The sequence below is a fragment of the Pleurodeles waltl genome, chromosome 5, assembly GCF_031143425.1.
Source record: "Pleurodeles waltl isolate 20211129_DDA chromosome 5, aPleWal1.hap1.20221129, whole genome shotgun sequence".
Classification (NCBI taxonomy): Eukaryota; Metazoa; Chordata; class Amphibia; order Caudata; family Salamandridae; genus Pleurodeles; species Pleurodeles waltl.
This window is the reverse complement of record NC_090444.1, coordinates 666,054,632-666,073,133: the sequence shown is the minus strand read 5'-3', so window position 1 is coordinate 666,073,133 and position 18,502 is coordinate 666,054,632.

Below are 18,502 nucleotides of genomic sequence, written 5' to 3'. Positions count from 1 at the left end.
GTATCCCCGACACCTTCGCTCCTAGTGACACCGGCGCCACTGCCTGCACCATGGCCTGTGGACACCGCTTGTGAGGAGCACGAAGCACCATCCCGTCCCCCACCACAGCCCCTGCCCACCGACGCCAGCACCATCAACTCCAGTGTCATCACCACGCATCCCTGCCTGCACAGTGGCCTGTGGACACCGCTTGTAAGGGTCACGAAGCACCAGCCCATCCACACTGCTGCCTTGGGCCTACCGATGACAGCCCTTCAGCAACTACGACACCACTGCCTGCACCGGGACCTGGTGACATCGCATGTCGCACCGCCCGCTTCACACGGCAGCCCTGGTCTCACCGACGCTGCTGGACGTCGTCAACGTGCCACTACATGCACATGACCTGAGGGCACCGCACATCGCATCGTCCCCTTTCGCCCCCAGCCCCAACGCCATCCACCCCAGCACTCCTGACTTCATCAGCCCGGAGTTCGATTCACAACACGTGTGATTTCATGGGCCCGACGACTCCCACACCGACTCTGGAACCAATGCTGCGATGTCAGCACGCTGCTCTCCGGAGCTCATCGCGAGGATGACGACACCCTGCACTTTCAAAGGTACTCTTTGCGGGTCTTCCTGACACCGTAGCTGGCCCGCGACGCCACGGCCGGCCTGAACTGTTGGTTTTGTTGATCACAATGCCGTGATAGCCCCAGGTGGAACTATTGACTTCAAGGAACTGTATTTTTAAGTAAATCTTGCAGAATTCATATATTTCTTACTGTATGCTGGACTTTTATCATATTTGGCTTTGTTTTACATAATTAAATATTGGCTGTTTTTCTAAAACTGGTAGGTGTCCTTTTTTAGTGTTTTCACTATATTACTGTGAGTTATGTGCAAATGCTTTACACATTGCTTCTCAGATAAGCCTGACTGCTCGTGCCAAGCTACCAAGGGGGTGAGCAGGGGTTATCTGAGAGGGTATCTCCCTTGTCCTGACTAGAGTGAGGGTCCCTACTTGGAAATGGTGCAAACCGGCTGCCAACTAGAGACCTCATTTCTAACATTGGTTGTTACTGGTTAGGATAGAGCTTGCATTTGCACTTGACCCACAGTGATTGGTGTACACTACTACCATATCACAGACCAATACAGATTTTTGTTTTGATTTTATTCTCTTTGACCTATTTTTGATCTTGAGTTCAAGTGAACTCCAACGACATCATGTCTCAGTCAGGAGCATTGTCGGTTGCATCCCAGGATTTGGTTTTTGAGGAGGATAGGTTGGAAACCTATACAGTGAAGGAACTGAAGGCAGTTTGTAAAAACCTCAAAGTCCTGGTCATAGGCCTCACCAAAAAGGAGGAGCTACAAAAGGACCTAAGGGCTTGGGTAGCAGCCAGAACTGCCAGTGGGCAGTCCGTGGATCCAATGGGGGAGTCTGTGGACCCAAATCCAGGAGAAGATGTGCTGAGAGTGCAGGAGCTGCTTGGTGGGTGGGAGACATCAGTGGTGGTTTTAAGAGCCTGACTCCAGAGGAGCTGGAGGACAAGAGAGAAGCCAGGAAGCACCAGATTGAGTTGGAGAGGTTGCAAATGGAGGAGAAGAAAATGCTCTTGGAGCATGAGCTTAAAGTAAAGGAGCTGGGTGTGAGGAGCAGGTCCGGCAATGATGGTGGCAGCAATACCTCAGTGCAGTCAGTCAGAATTGTGCACATTCCTAAGAACGTGGGGGGAGAGTACAAGAAGGGAGACGACATACAGAGGTTGTTTCAGGGATATGAGGCATCCATCCACATGAATGGGGTCCCTGAGTAGAACTGGGGGGGCATGATTGTGGAACCACTTCACAGAGGAGGGGAGGGACATTTTGCTAGATTTGGGTAAAGGGTACAACCTCACCTTCGCTGACATGAAGGAGGCCTTTCTCACTAGGTATGATCTCACTCCTGACAAGTACTGGTATCAGTATAGGCAGAGTAAGAAAACTGATTCCCAGACCTTGTTAGAATGTGTAGATTCTTTTTGCATAGCATTGGATGGTTGGATGAAGGGCAATAATGTGACATATTTTCAGGGGCGTTACAACTTAATTGCATGGGAGCACTTGTGTAGTCTATGTTTTGCAGAGCTGCGCCAGCAGTTGACTGATAGTAAGCTGACTGACCCCAGGAAGCTTGCTATGGGGCTGACCACTGGGTGAGTACTAGAGTATACAAAAAGGTATATCGGGGAGATTATGCCAAAGGTGGGCCGGGTTCCCAGCAGCAGAGTGGGGGAGGGACAAGGGTAAAGAAAATGAGTCTTCCAAAGGGCCCAAGTCTAGTGACCTGGGTAAGAAATTCCACCCCCAGGAGATAAGAAATCATGGGCCTCTTCAGGTAAGCCTGCAGAGGCAGGGCACTGTAAGTGCTTTGCATGTGACCAGGAGGGTCACATGAAGGGAGATCCCAAGTGTCCCAAGTGGACACCACCACCCAGCGTTGGGCAGACCAAGGGGTTGGCCAGTGTAGCGCTTGGGGATCAGGTGGTCCCAGGTGGGTGTGGGGACCTCAAAGTGATGACCCTTGTCTCACTAGGGGACAGTGAGATGGTCCAGAGAAACCTAATGCCTGAAAGCACTGAGAGCCACTACCCTTTGCCCATTGATGGGTGACCATCAATGGGCAAAGGGTAGTGGCTCTCAGAGATACTGGAGCCAGTGTGACCACAGTCCGGTGTCACCTGGTGTCTGAAGAGCAAATAGTCCCTGGTGTATTCCACCAAGTAGCTGCAGTGGACAACTTGGAGCACCAATGTAGGGTGGTGCAGGTTTCCTTTGAGTGGGGGGGGTCTCAGGTTCCTAGAGGATAGCTGTGACTCCCACCAAGTCAGTTGACTGGCTGCTAGGCAACGACATGGAGACTTCCACCTGGAAGGAGGTGGAGCTCAGGTCGCACTTGGGGATGTTGGGGTTGCCAGAGTGGGCATGTTTGACCACTCGGGTCCATGGCAGAAAAGACAGGGTTATCAGCCAGACCTGGAGCCTGAGACAGTGGCCCAGGTGACTGCCAAGAGAAAGGGCAAGAGATGTGGGAAACCGGCCCCAGAGGTTCCCATGGTCCAGGAGGAGGCTGACCTCGAGGGTGATGCCCCAGCACCTACGGGGAACATGTGGCCGAACTGGGAGAACTACCTGAGCTGACCCATTGGCAGCCAGAAGGGGGTCCCACCAGGGAGGAGTTCTGCACAGAGCAGGAGGTGTGCCCTACTGTCGTGGGTCTTAGGCAGCAGACAGAAGACCAGGCAGTTGGCGCTGAGCCCAAGGATCACCTGATATACTGGGAGAATGATCTCCTGTATAGCAAGCCTAAGGCTGCTGAGCCTAGTGCAGCCTGTGTGCTGGTGGTAGTCCAGCGCTTCAGAGCCTTCCTACTGGGTTTGACTCATGGTGTGCTTCTGGCAAGGCAGTTGGGGCAGGTCAAGACCTTTGGCAGGCTTGTCACCCACTTCTATTGGCCCCAAATGAGAAAAAATTCAGATGCGTTCTGTAGAACCTGTCAGAATTGCCAAGCAAGTGGCAAAAGTGGAGTGAAATGTAAAGCCCCCTCCAACCCTTTCCTGTCATGAGCACCCCTTTTGAGCAAGTGGGCATTGACATAGTGGGGCCTCTGGACCCCAGACAGCCATAGGCAACAGGTTCATCCTGGTCTTGGTGGACCATACCACCCGGTACCCGGAAGCTATCCCGCTAAGGCAGGTATCTTCAAACTGGGGGGCGGGCTCCCCTAGGAGGGCCTCAAGTGATCGCAGGGGGGTCATCAGGCTCTGGCTAAAAGAGGCATTATGCAGATAACACTGCTTATTTAAGCAGAAAAACATTTATTGCATGTTTAGAAAGGTTACAGAACCTAACTGCAAAATTTAAATAAATCTAGACATATTTAAGCAGTGCCAATTTAATAGAATGATTCTGGGGGGGCCCGATGATTTTATTTTCCCCACTGGGGGGGAGCGGCATTAAAAAGTTTGAGAACCGCTGCTCTAAGGACAGTGAGGGCGCTCATTGTGGCCGGGGCACTGATGGGGATCTTTACACGAGTGGGGTTCCCCAATGAAGTGGTATCTGACCGGGGAACCAACCTTATGTCAATGTACATAAAGGCCCTGGGGAAGGAATGTGGAAAGAACTTCAAATTCAACACTCCTTACCACCCTCAAAGTAACGGGTTGGTTGAGAGATTCAACTGAACCCTGAAAGGCATGATTGGGGGTCTGTCAGACTCCATGAGACGTAAGTGGGATGTCCTCTTACCATACATTCTCTTTGCCTACTGGGAAGTACCACAGAAGGGGATTGGCTTTAGCCCCTTTGAGCTGTTGTATGGGCCCCTTGGTCAGAGGGTCTCTGAGTCTAGTGAAAGAGGGCTGGGAGCAAGCTCCCAGGAAGCCACCCCAGGACGTATTTAGCTACATGTTGGCCTTCAGAAACCAGACCACCCTCTTCAGGAAGCTCGCTCAAGAGAACCTAGAGGCAAGCCAGGAGGACATGAAATGCTGGTATGACCAGAATACCACTCTGGTTGAGTTTTAGCCTGGCCAGAAATTGTGGGTCATGGCCCCCGTAGAACCTTGTGCTCTGCATGACAGGTGGTCAGGGCCATTTAAGGTGGAAGAGCGCAAGAGTGACGTCACCTACTTGGTGGACTTGCAGACTCCAAGGAACCCCTTGAGGGTTCTACAAGTGAACTGCCTCAAACACCACTTGGAGAGGTCTGAATTACCATGCTTCTGGCTACAGATGATGGGGTGGAAGAGGAAAGTAAACCTCTCCCTGACCTCCTGTTTGCCAAGGAGCAGGATGGGTCAGTAGAAGGTGTGGGTCTCTCCCCTTCTCTGACTCTACAACAACAGAGTGAGTGTTGCCAGTTACTGGGACACTTTGCCACTCTGTTCTCACTCACTCCAGGTGTCACCCATCTATGCATGCATGATGTGGACACGGGGGACAGCCTACCATGAAAAACAAGGTTTACAGGTTGGCTGACAGAGTGAAGGCCAGCATCAAGGAGGAGGTCTCCAAGATGTTGGCTTTAGGGAAGATTGAGCACTCCAGCAGCCCTTGGTCCAGCCCAGTGGTACCCAAACCACACCAGAACTTCGGATCTGTATGGACTTCTGGGGGCTCAGTGCCATCACCAAGACGGTCGCCCACCTCATCCCCAGAGCTGTTGAGCTCATAGATCGGGGGGTAGCAAAGTTCCTCAGCACGTTTGATTTAACATCTGGGTACTGGCAGATTGCTTTAACCAAGGGAGCCAAGGAGAGGTCAGCATTCTCAACACCTGAGTGGCACTTCCAGTTCCGGGTCATGCCTTAAGGTTAAAGAACGCCCCTGCCACCTTACAGAGGTTGGTCAACCAGGTCCTGGATGGACTTGAGGAATTCAGTGCCACCTACCTTGACGACATTGCGGTTTTCAGCTCCAGTAGGGAGGACCACTTGCACCATTTCTGGGAAATGTTGAAGGCGCTGCAAGCTGCAGGCCTCAATATTAAGGCCAGTAAGTGCCAAATAGGGCAGTGGTCAGTGGTGTACTTGGGACACCAGTTAGGGAGCGGCCGGATTGCGCCCCAACAACCCAAAATTGTGCCATTCGGGTTTGGGCACCCCCCAAGACCCAGCCAGAGGTGAGAGCCTTCTTAGGTCTCACTGGGTACTACAGGAAATTTGTCAAGGGGTATTGAACCATTGTTGACCCCTTGACAGAGCTGACTTTTAAGAAGCAGCCTAGACAGGTGATCTGGACTGAGACGTGCCAGACTGTGTTTGACACCCTGAAGGAGGCCATGAGCATGGCGCCCTTGCTACTGGCCCCTGACTTCTCCAAGGAGTTTGTGGTACAGACAGATGTTTCAGAGCATGGTGTGGAAGCAGTACTTTCACAGCTGAATGAAAAGGGCCTAGACCAGCCTGTAGTCTTCCTTAGAGGGAGACTAATTCCTAGGGAACAGAGGTGGAGTGCAATTGAAAGGGAAGCTTTTGCTGTGGTCTTGGTGCTGAAGAAGCTAAGACCCTACTTGTTTAGGTTTCACTTGTGGGTTTAGACCGACCACAGGCCCCTCAGATGGTTAATGCAGATGAGGGGTGAGAACCCAAAACTGTTGAGGTGGTCCATTTCCCTACAGGGGATGGACTTTACTGTGGAACACTGCCCTGGCACAGAACACCCCAGTGCTAATGGTCTGTCCAGGATCTTCCGCCTTATTGAGGAGGACTCCCCAGGGGTTGGGTAGTTCCCCCTACTTTCATCTGGAGGGGACATGTGTTAGACATGGCCACTTTTTGGTGTGTCTCCCCTGTCTTTTTGCCTTCCGACCTCCTATTTTTATGGTATACTGGACTCTGTTTTTGTTGGTTTATTGTCTCTGCGCACTTCATCACTGCTAATCGGTGCTAAAGTGCCAGTGCTCCCTATGTAAATTGTATTGGTGAATGGTTTATCCATGATTGGCATATTTGATTTACTGGTAAATCCCTAGTACAGTGCACTGGAGGTGGCCAGTGCCTGTAAATCAAATGCCAGTAGTGGGCCTGCAGCACTGGTTGTGCCACCCACATTAGTAGCCCTGTAAACATGGCTCAGACCTGCCAATGCGGTGTCTATGTGTGCAGTTTTAAACTGCCAATTCGACTTGGCAAGTGTACCCACTTGTCAGGCCTAAACCTTCCCTTTTTATACATGTAGGGCACCCCTAAGGTAGGCCCTAGGTGAACCCATGGGCAGGGTGTGGTGTATTTATAAGTTAGGACATGCACTGGTTTGTTTTACATGTCCTAAGAGTAAAATACTGCCAAATTTGGGGTTCACTGTTGCAAGGCCTACCTCTCTCGTAGGTTAACATGGGGGCTCCCTTTAAATAACTTTAAAGCACAGATTCCCTTTGGAGAGCAATTACAAATATGGAATTTAGGGTCTCTGAACTCACAATTTAAAAATACATCTTTTTGTGAAGTTGGTTCTTGGATGTGAGTTTGAAAATGCCACTTTTAAAAAGTATGCATTTTCTTGCCTAAACCATTCTGTGACTTTGCCTGTTTGTGGATTCCCCATCTGGGTCATTTAGACAGTTCGGCTGTTTACACCTCTCCTCTAGAAAGTGACACAAAGGTAGCTGAGGTGTAGCCTGCATATCCTGAGGAGCCAACTGAGTTACGGTGGAGGGAGGAGTGGAGGGAGGAGTGGTGGCTTATACCTGAAAGGTCTGTGCCTGCCCTCACACAACGCAGTCTCCAACCCCCTGGTGTGTGTCTGGGGCCTGGCCTGGACAAGGAAGGATTTTACAAACATGTGAGATGTTGCTTTGAAGTGTGCCAACTTCAAAGGCAGAAAGGGGTATAAGTATTGGACCCAAAAGCCCAGACTTTTAGAATCTTTCTGGAATCAAGAGTAACCTCTGCCAAGGAGAAGAGCTGAAGAGCTGGAAGAGGAGTACTGTCCCTTTGCTGTGTTGCTTTGCTGGACTGGCCTGCAGTTACTGCTTCTGCCTGAAAAGAGTGCACAGGGTGAACTTTGCTGTGTGAGAAAGTTCCTGCTTGAGACGTTTCCTGCTTGAGAAAGTTCTCCAATGGCTTGGAGTAGAGCTTGCCTTCTGTTGGAAGTCTGAGGGATGCCAAAGACTTCAGTTTCCTCAATCTGCAGCAGTGGGAACAGTGTGTTTTGTGCTGTTCAAAAGTAGAAACCATTGCAACTTCACCAACGATGCCACTGGCCTGCACCACGACTTGTCGACACTACACTGCCCCGCTTCACACCGTGACCCTGGTCTCACCGATGCCATCATCAAACGACTTCACTGAGCTTCTGCTCACACCGCTACCTGTGGGGCCCACACTCTGGCATTGCCTGCTCACACCCCCGCCTGGGCATTACCGAAGACGTCTCTCCTGCTGACACTGGTGCTGCTGCCTGCACCGTGGCCTGTGGACACCGCTCGTGAGGAGCACGAAGCACAGTCCCCCACCACAGCCCTGGCCCACCAACCCCAGCACCATCGACTCCAGGGTCGTCATCATGGCATACCTGGCCTGTGGACACCGCTCGTGAGAGTCACCAAGCACCGTCCCGCCCTGCACACTGGCTTGGGAGTACCAATGTCAGACCTTCAGCAACAAAAACGCTGATGCCTGCACTGTGACCTGATGACACCGCACCTCACACCGCGCAGCATCACACCGCAGCCCTGGTCTCACCAACGCCGCTGGATGCCGTCACCGAGCCACTGCCTGCACCGTGACCTGAGGGCACCACATGTTGCAACTTGCTGCTTTGCACCGCACCCCCGACGCCATCCACACCAGTGCTCTGACTTCATCAGTCCAGAGTTCGATCCACAGTGTGTGTGATTTCAAGGGCCCGATGACTTCCAAATAGTCTCCGGAACTGACCCTGCAACGCTGCACTCATCGCAAGGATCACGAGGCCCTGCAATTCCAAAGGTACTGTTTGCAGGTATTCCCAACACCGTAGCTGCCCGCGACGCCGCAGCCGGCCTGAACTGTTGGTTTTGTTGATCACGATGCCGTGATACCTCCAGGTGGAGCTATTGACTTCAAGGAACTATATTTTTGAGTAAATCTTTCAGAATTCATATATTTCTTACTGTATGCTTGATTTTTATCATATTTGGTCTTGTTTTAAATAAATAAATATTGACTATTTTTCTAAAACTGGTGTGGTGTCCTTTTGTAGTGTTTTCACTATATTATTGTGTTTTATGTGCAAATGCATTACACAGTGCTTCTGAGATAAGCCTGACTGCTCATGCCAAGCTACCAAGGGGGTGATCAGGGGTTCTCTGAGAGGTATCTCCCTTATCCTGACTAGAGTGAGGGTCCCTACTTGGACAGGATGCAAACCGACTGCCAAGTAGAGGCCCGATTTCTAACAAGAAGCATCTTTTTAAGCTTTTCTATAAACAGTAAAAAAAAGCTTTATCAAGATATAGGGTATGATTTAGATATTGGCGGAGGGGTTTCTCTGTCACAACAGTGATGGATATCACGTCTGCCGAAATTTAAATCTCATTATATCCTATGGGATTTATATTACGGCGGATGGGATATCTGTCAACTTCGTGACAGAGTAACCCCTCCGCCAATATCAAAACCATGCCCATGGTCTGAGCTATATTTGAGTCTGTGATCAGGAAGTGTGTATGTGTAGGAAATGCAAATGTACCCACTATGTATACATAGTTAGGATGATTGCATGAGAACATATTAACTGCCATTGCCTCAATGAGGATTTGATTTTCTCTTTATATATTTATAGTCTCAGGTGATTTTAATCCTTGTTTATGTTAATCTTCATATTAATAATGATCTTCCAACCAAGAATGAGGTTTGGCGAATTCCTCTGTTGAAATGTTTGACTTCCTGCTCCATCAGTCAGAATGATAAATTTGTATTTCAAGTGAAATTGAGATTTTCCCTAGCCTTGGTGTCAGAAAGGATAGATTTTATTATAAAGACACAGAGGCGAGTATTATGCAGTCTTTTCTTGCTTTTAATTCCAACAGCAGCCAAGAAATAAACTACATTTCTCAAGAAAACTGAACTACAAAATGACATCACAATGAGGACAACCAATGGGACATTGAGTATAGCTACTAATACATTGACTGTGAACAACCAGACGTGTTTTCTTGATGCGAGAATTAAAAAGGAGAATAAGTAAAGAACAAAACTGTTTAGAAAATAGTCATTACAGTGAAAAAGTCAAAAAACAATCCTGAAGCTGGCGACAGTAGACTGGAACACAGGAAGGAGAATCGATGAAGAAAAAATCCTGTCTTGATGGAAGAACCTCATGTTGACTAGGAGGTGCCAACGCCTGAAGAAGGAGTTGGAACTGAAATTAATGAACAGGGAAGGGTTAATTGAGTGGTGGGATAATACTCGCCTCTGTGTCTTTAATACAATCTAGCCTTTCTGACACCAAGGCTAGGAAAATCTCAATTTTATTACAAGACCGGAGGCTCATATTATTCATGTTCACAGCATAGCAATAACAGAGTCTGAAACATGAGAGATTGGTTTACAGTAAAATGTTTTAAACGTATTTTCATGCGACCAGTCTGCAGACTTGAGAATATCCTGTAAAGAGGCCATGGCCCCTCTGGTAGAATGGGCTCCAAAAGAGTCTATATTGATCCCAGCTAAGGACATGATCCATTTGACCCAACGTGCTAGGGTAAGTGAAGAAACAGGTTTTATGGGGTTTCTGAAATGAAATAAGAAGTTGGGAGGCTGAGGATGATCTCAAATCTGCAGTACGAGTCACATAGCTCTTTAAACAATTTCCAAAGCACAGTTTGGGTTGAGAGGGAAACAATGGATAATGAACAGATGCTAAGTTAGTTTTATTATGTCTTCAAACCTGAAAAGAAACACTAAAACGAGAGAAGAAAAAGGAAGTAACATCCAAAGCTCTCACATCTGAAACACACTTTAGAGATATGAGACATAAAAGCATAGTCAACTTTGCAGAGAGTTGCTTAATAGAAAGCAGCTCATTATCCGGCCAAACCGTAAAGAATTTCAACACTAGGTTAACATCCCACATTATATTATATTTAGGAGATGGAGGAAAAGCACACCTTACTACCTTTAAAAGTTGACTGATGAGGGGATGTTCACCAATAGGTCTGCCATTGACTCTGTGATGTTCGGCTGAAATGGCCAATCTGTAAGTGTTGATAGTACGGTAGGCCTTACCCTGGGAGGCTAAGGAAGCAAGGAAGTTCACAACTAGCACTACATCAGCTGAAAAAGGATCTGAACTCCTGTCCATACACCAGCTGGACCAAATGGTCCGAGCAGATTTATAAGCTCTGGAGGTACCCGGGGCTCTAGACTTCTGGATGAGTTTAAGAGCATCTTCCGAAATTCCTGGGTTCTCCAGGATGACCTGAAATCCTCCAAAGCAATGAGGAACAAGGAGTTGTTGAGGACCATATGGTGTTGTCGACCCTGGGGATCCAACAGTAGGTTGGGGAAATGAGGAAGCCAGACCGGACGGTCGGCTGCTAATTCCAAAAGAGTTGGATACCAAGGCTGAGCTTGCCAAAAGGGGGTTATAAGCACTAAAGTGGATTGTTGTCTGCGTGCTTGTGCAAGAACCCGGGGAATCAGAAGGAAAGGAGGAAAAGCGTAAAGAAGAGATGGTGGCCAAATTTGGAGTAAAGCATCTGTGGCAAGAGCCTGCGGATCTGGCCTCCAACTGAAAAAGGAAGGAGGGTGGGAATTGAGACGAGAAGCAAAAAGGTCTATGGCCATGACGCCAAAGATGGAAATAAGATGATTGAACACGGAAGGGTGCAACTGCCAATCGCTGGAATCATGAAGATGCCTGGAGTACCAGTCTGCCACCGTATTTAGATTGCCTAGGAGGTAAACCGCTTTGACAGATATTTGACGAGGAAGACAATATTCCCAGAGATGCTTTGCTAGGGTAGATATGATTTTGGACCTGGTACCTCCTAGGTGGTTGATGCATCTGACGGCAGTTGAGTTGTCCATTCTGAGAAGAATGGTGCAGCTTGCCTTGTCCTTTGTAAAGGAGCGGATGGCAAAGGAACCTGCAAGCATCTCTAAACTGTTTATGTGCAAGAAGGACTCCTTCAGAGACCATGAGCTTCCAGTTGAGAACTGACCACATCTTGCGCCCCAACCAGTCCGACTTGCATCAGATTCTAATACAAGATCTGGGGTGGCAGAGAAGATGGTTCTCCCGTTCCAAGCGTCTACGTGAGTTAGCCACCACATGAGTTCTTCCTTGGACACAGAATCTAGAGCCAGAGAATCAGAATAGGCGAGGCCTTCGTGAAGATGGCGTATCTTCAAACGTTGGAGGGCGCAATAATGCAGTGGACCTGGGAAAATAGCTTGAATAGAGGAAGCGAGAAGCCCTACTAGACGAGCTAAAGTTCTGATAGAGATGTCAGGAAGGGATAAAGCGTGAAGAATCTCTTTCTTGATTAAATAGACCTTGTGTTGGGGAGGTTGAAAAATTGAAAGAGTAGTATCTATGAGAAAGCCGAGAAATTCTACTTTTTGAGTTGGAACGAGGGCTGATTTCTGGAAGCTGATGAGGAAACCTAACTTGAGTAGGAGATCCTGACAAAAATGTAACTGAACGAGTAGAAGGTTGTTGTCCTGTGCCATAAGGAGAAAGGCATCTAAATAAAGGATCAGGCAGACCCCATGAGATCGAAGGAAGGCCGCTACAGGTTTGAGAATCTTGGTGAAACACCAAGGGGCCGAAGAGAGCCCGAAAGGAAGAACCTTGAATTGGTAGAAAGAGTTTTGCCATTGGAATTGAAGGAATTTCCTGTGTGAGGAATAAATTGGTACTGTGGGATAAGCGTCTTGGAGATCAAATCTGACCAACCAATCGTTCTGTAGCAAAATGTTTCTGAGATGGAGATGGAAATGCCGATAAATTACAAAGTTGTTGAACTCCTATAAGTTGAGAACTAGTCGAAACTTCTGGTTTTTCTTTTGGACCAAGAAAATGGTACTGAGAAAACCAGAGGAATCGAACAGAACTGGTTCTATGGCGTGTTTGCAGAGGAGGGACTGGATCTTGTCGTGGAGGAGTTGGTTTTGCTCTTGAGAAAAAACAAGGGGAAGAGGAAAAAGGGACTGACTTGGGGTTTGATAAAATTCTAAAAGGTAACCTTGGATGGATTGAATTATCCAGGGATCTGACGTGAGAAGTAACCATGAATCTAGAAATAAAGCCAGTCTGCCTCCTACTGAAGGAAGGCCAGAACTGAAATCACTTACTGGACAATTTCTCTCCTTTGCTGGCGTAACCTCTGTTACGATACCCTCTTGAGCGATGGGGATAGAAACGTGGCTTGTATCCTGAGTAGGTATCGAGCTGGTTCTGCTGGTGTAGGAGTCTCGGTTGGGATATTGACCTCTGAGGGAGCGGCCGGCACTGGCGAAAACCTATGATGAAAAAATCTTCTTGATAGAAAGATGAGCTTTGTCCAGGGTGGCAAAGGTGGAGACGTACTTGCTCAGTTCCTTTATGAAGGAATCTCCAAACAACAATCCTTTAGCTGAAGAGCCCTCTTCCTTGGAGGCCAAAGATGCTAGCTTGGGATCAATCTTTAAAAGGAGACTCTTCCTCCTTTCGATAGATAATTGGGTGTTAGCATTCCCAAGCATACAAATAGCGCGTTGCGCCCAATTGGAATGTACCACAGGGTCTATTGGGGAATGGATGCATAGCAGACAGTGAAAAGAGTGACGGGTGCAACTGCACCCGTCGCACGGCCGCAACACCGCCGGCTCCATTTGGAGCCGGCTCCTGTGTTGCGGCCGAGATCCCCGCTGGGCCGGCGGGCGTAAACTAGGTTTCCGCCCGCCGGCCCAGCGGGGATCTCCAAATGGCCGCGGCGGGGGTCCGGCTGCCCGGTGGTCCGATCTTGGCAGGCGGCTTCAGTCGCCCACCAAGGTCGTAATGAGGGCCATAGTCTGCCACATGGTCAGTCGGAAACCATTCTTTAGAGTTTGGATGAATCATGAAGGAAGGGTCGAACAAAGGTTCACCCGAGTGGTCTACCAAGACCTGAGACACAGGGTGAACGGCACCACCGTTAATAGGAGACATTTTGCGCCTTTTCTCCAAAGGCCTATAAACATATGGATCTGAAGATCTGTCCATATCATCCGTATGACTAAGAGAGTCATCCTCGTCATCAGTGTCTCTTAATTGGGTAATGTGAAGAGGGGAGAAAGGGATTCCCGATTTAGAAACCTCTCGGGTGGGAGGACCAAGGGGGACAGAAACGCCTTTTGAAGGCCCAGGAAGGGTGGCTGCACGTTTCTTGCCTTTCGCAGAAGGCATGTCAGAAGCAGAAATAATTTTAGAAAAGGAGGCTTCCAAATTTTTTAATATGTCCAACATTGAGACAGAAACTGCCTGTTGAACAGAGTCCTTAATAAAGCACTTTAAGGTTTCTGTAAAAAGTTGAGAATCCTCTTCCTCAGACATACTGAAGAAGAAAAATTCATAAAACAAGGGAGAAAAATAGGAAGATTTAAGTTAACCCAGTAAATAAGGGGTTAAAAAACAGTTTGAGAGGACAGGGAGTGGCTTTGGAAGAAATGGGCGTGAATATGAATAAAAACAGCCTACTGCAACCTAGGAGGCGGCAACCTGACTGAGAAAACTCCTTCCCGGGGAGTTTCAGTCAGAAGGTAAAGCCTTGGGTAAAGCAGAGTATTGATAGAAGCTCCGCGTGTGGCAAAACGAAGGAATACCAACAGGAAAGCGGTAAGGAGTAACGGAGACGCAAAGCACCGGCTGAACGTGTCTACACGGCTGCAAATAACCATTGGTAGACGCGTGAGGCGTCATAAGGGGAAAGAAAAAACGAAGCGCGAGCGCAATAAACAATATAAGGCATATATTCATATAAAAATATATATAACACAAAAATGCACATATGAAGGAAATATTTGAATGAAACTAGAGTACTTATCTTGACTGCGAGCAGCAAGAAAAGAGGTCTTGTTGTTCGCAGTCAATGTATTAGTAGCTATACTCGATGTCCTATTGTTGTCCTCATTGTGATGTCATTTTGTAGTTCATTTTTCTTGGGAAATGTAGTTTATTTCTTGGCTGCTGTTGGAATTAGAAGCAAGAAAAGACTGCATAATATGAGCCTCCGGTCTTATAATAAAATCTGTTGCTCTGTAGGTTAAAAGGGCAATATTTGTATGAGAGCAGGGACATCAAGTAATTATACTAAATATCATTTATATTAAACCATAATTAATAAACAGGACTATTGATTGTGAATGAATTTCAGAGACTATTTTGCTTGATGAGTGTTGTTTAATAATCTTGTAACTCACAAATAAAATATATTGTAACTGGAAATCTCATCCAAATAGCAAATCACTTTGAATTATGCAGGCCCCTCAGAAACATGGATGTGAATCATAACAGTTTACTTTAATTCTTCCAAGGCATGACACTTTTGTGATCAATGTCAAATGTTGAAAAGGTTTGTTAAAGTCATTTTTTAATGCACTATGCAGTTTTGATGTCTTAATAAGTGTATCAAAAGAGATACTCGGGGAGACAGGGCCTGGATGGCTAAATGCGGACATGCTCCTCTTAGTCCCGCCCGGCTTGTGCTGTGGACTGAATTCCTAGGTGCTGTCATGCCCTTTCTGGAGCCCAGGCATTGATTTGTGCTCTGGCTTGTCCTCTGGGTAAGTGAGCAATCCACGGCTTGCCACTGTGCAGCTTTTTGAAGTTGGAGGGGACTGGTGCAGAGAGCTGCATGTTATTCGGTATGGTCGCTGGGAGCTGAGGACTAAGCCTCGGGCTGCGTCCGTGGCTCTTGAGGTGTCTGCCTGGGCTTAGATCTGGCAGAACAGAGAGATTGGCTGGCTGAGGACCTGTTACCCCGTCGGGAAGAGTGCTGCAATTGGCAACCTGAAATGAGACAGATGCACAGCGCCTCCTGGGAGTCCCCATCAAAACAGGGTGCATGGAATGGTGCCCAGGGCCAATACCTACGTGGTCCCAGATGCAGAGAGGCACACCCATGAAAAACTTGAGGACCTGAATTTCTGGGTGTTGATGTGCCCTCTTTAGAGCCCTGGTGGTGACTTGCACTTACATTCAGCCCCCAGGGCAGTGGATGGCCCACAGATTCCTGTGTAGCTTCCTGGAGCCCCGGGTGAACCCATTACAAATGCTGCAAGTTCACCAACAGACAGAGCAGCCCGGGACTGAGAACTGCTCTGTGGGCCACATACATAGCAACCTGTGGTGCTTATGGAGAAAGAACTAAACAACTAGGCACTGAACTTGGTGGTCTAGACTGAGGCAGCCATAAGGGGCATGGAACCGCACCCAGGTCAAGTACTTGTACAGAGGCGAATGAAAGAAAGACCCTGCTGAAAACTCTGGGAGGTGGGGGGAGGAGGGGGGACACCCAGGCTCACCATCCCACCTCCCCATGACTTGGAACACAGCCACCTTGCTTCTGTGACTGATTGAGAGCCTGACATACCTAATAGGAGAGTAGTGGAACCAGTGCTTAATTTGTAAATAAAAAGGTGCCGGTGCCCAAAGCCCTCATTTTAAACACACGACTGCTGCAATTAAATGTGCAAACATGGAATACTGAGGCAGCGTAATCCTGAAGCCATCTTGGGCCTCTTCAATCCATTTAAAGCCACTCTCTGCCCCTTCAGCTCACTCTTGCAGCTTTCTACTTTCTCTCTTTGTGGCGCTTTTTCGGTTTTAAATGTGTCTTTTGCTCGCAGCAAATGCTTGAGGCAGAAGACTAAGCGCCGGCCCTCAAAAATAAGTGCTGGTGCTCAGCACCGGAAACAAAAACCACAAATTAAGCACTGAGTGGAACCAGAACTGAGAAAGACAGTGGGTCCCCTGCCTAAAACCTTCAGAATATTGAATAGTTTGACTGCTCATGCTGCTAAAGATGACAGTCCCACTGGACAAGCAGGTAACGCCCCTATCTATTGACTGCATGTACTATCCTATCAGACAGAGAGGTGTGGCGGGAGCAACAATGGGATTCAAGAGTGACTGGTCACCTGCAGCACATGGTCTGAGATAACATAAGGGCTCCCAAGTGCAATCCAAGATGGATAAATACAATGCCCTAATGGGAGGCACGAAAGGAACTTCAGGGGAAGAACCCCAAATTCCAAACATGCATGGCGGTGATAACACCTTAGTAATACTACAGGCCATCCAAAATTCCAAATGAAAATTGAAATTTGGAGAGGAGTGAAGGATGTGTCCCTGCTGCAACAGAACCTCCAAATGCAGTGGACAGGATGATGGAGGAAGAGAGCAGAATCTCTACGCTAGAAGACACAGTGTGAGAATTCACAATGGAGGCACTTTGCCTGACTAAAATATCTAAAACTCTCACAGACCGAGCAGAAGATGCCAAAAGCAGGGCCCATCACAACAATCTCTGCTTTATCAGTTTCCTGGACAGGGCTGAGGGCTCATCACCAGAAAGCTTCCTGAAGCAATAGATCCAGTAATGAATGGATATTGATCACCTATCTGCCTGTTATATTTTCAAGAGAGCCCACAGGTCATTGGTACAGAAGCTTCCACCCAGAGCCCCACACAACCAGATGATAGCCAAATTCTTGAATTATAGAGATAGAGACGCTATCATGATTATTGTATCTATCTGGACATATCATGAATTTCCAGGATTACACCTGCCACTTTCAATCACATCAGAATTCCTTCTACCAAATTAAACATAAACTGCGGGACATGAATCTTCAATATATGCTCCTCTCTCCAGCAAGGCTGTGAGTGCTTCATAACTCAACGTCATTCTTCTTCAACACTCCAAAAGAGGTGTGGACCTGACTTATGGAGCACTGCCCTTTTACCCCCAAACCTGATCCCACTATGGCAGGTCACACTGACCCGCCGATTCTGGAGACAGAAAGAATCTCAGCTGTGAAGACTAGGTCCACATGAGGCTGTGGCCTCCAGGGAATCTGAAGGGGACCACAGGAGGCAGACTGACATAATAGAGCAAGGAAATCAAGGGGTGCCTCCACTGTGGACACAAATGACACATGAACAGTATTTGGACCTGTGAGCTAAGCTGAGGGTAGCCTCTATATCTGGACACTCTGCACATTAAACATATGCACGCCAGCATCACTGAATTCTACAGATGCACTTCTTCCATGTCTCTCCACAAGCTGAGCCAGAGAAGGGATAACTGACACTGCTGCCTAGTTTTTTCCTTTTCAGGTTGGGTTTAGGGTGGCAGATGCTTCTTCAAGGGTGAAGTTTGGGGGGGCTTGGGGTTTGTTTTGATTATTTACTTGTCATGTTTGTATTTAATGTTCAGCTGCTCTCAATGATAAGCCCACATTTTATGCACCTGCTCACTAAAACCCTCAAGACCTTGAACTGGCCCTGCCACCATGACACCTCCAGCACCTTGGGGCCCCACACAGCTCTCTAAATCCCACAGTACACTTCTACTTCACCTACCATGCACTCCTTTATGGTAATGGACATCAAAAGGCTATTAAACCTCATTAAGTGGGGGCACTAATGGAATTTGTACACTGCCGTGCACCAGCGATTCTAATATTACAAGAGACTCATTTCCAGGGCACCATCTGCCCACTCCTGGCACAACAGAGATTTGACAGAGTGTTCCACACTGGGTTTTCCTGGGATTCAAGGGGGGTCACCATACTTCTTCACAAGACGATGCCCCTGGTTGTATCCCATGTAACCTGGGATGCCCTGGGAAGATATGTGATCCTTGAATGCTCCATGGAAGGTGCCCCTTACAAATTGGAGAATGTATAAGTCCCCCACTTCGCTTGTCCAACCCACAGTGATGACCTTTAGGGAGCTTATACTCATCCTACCACACTAGGGGCCAGATGTAGCAAAGGTTTTTACCCCTTCTGTG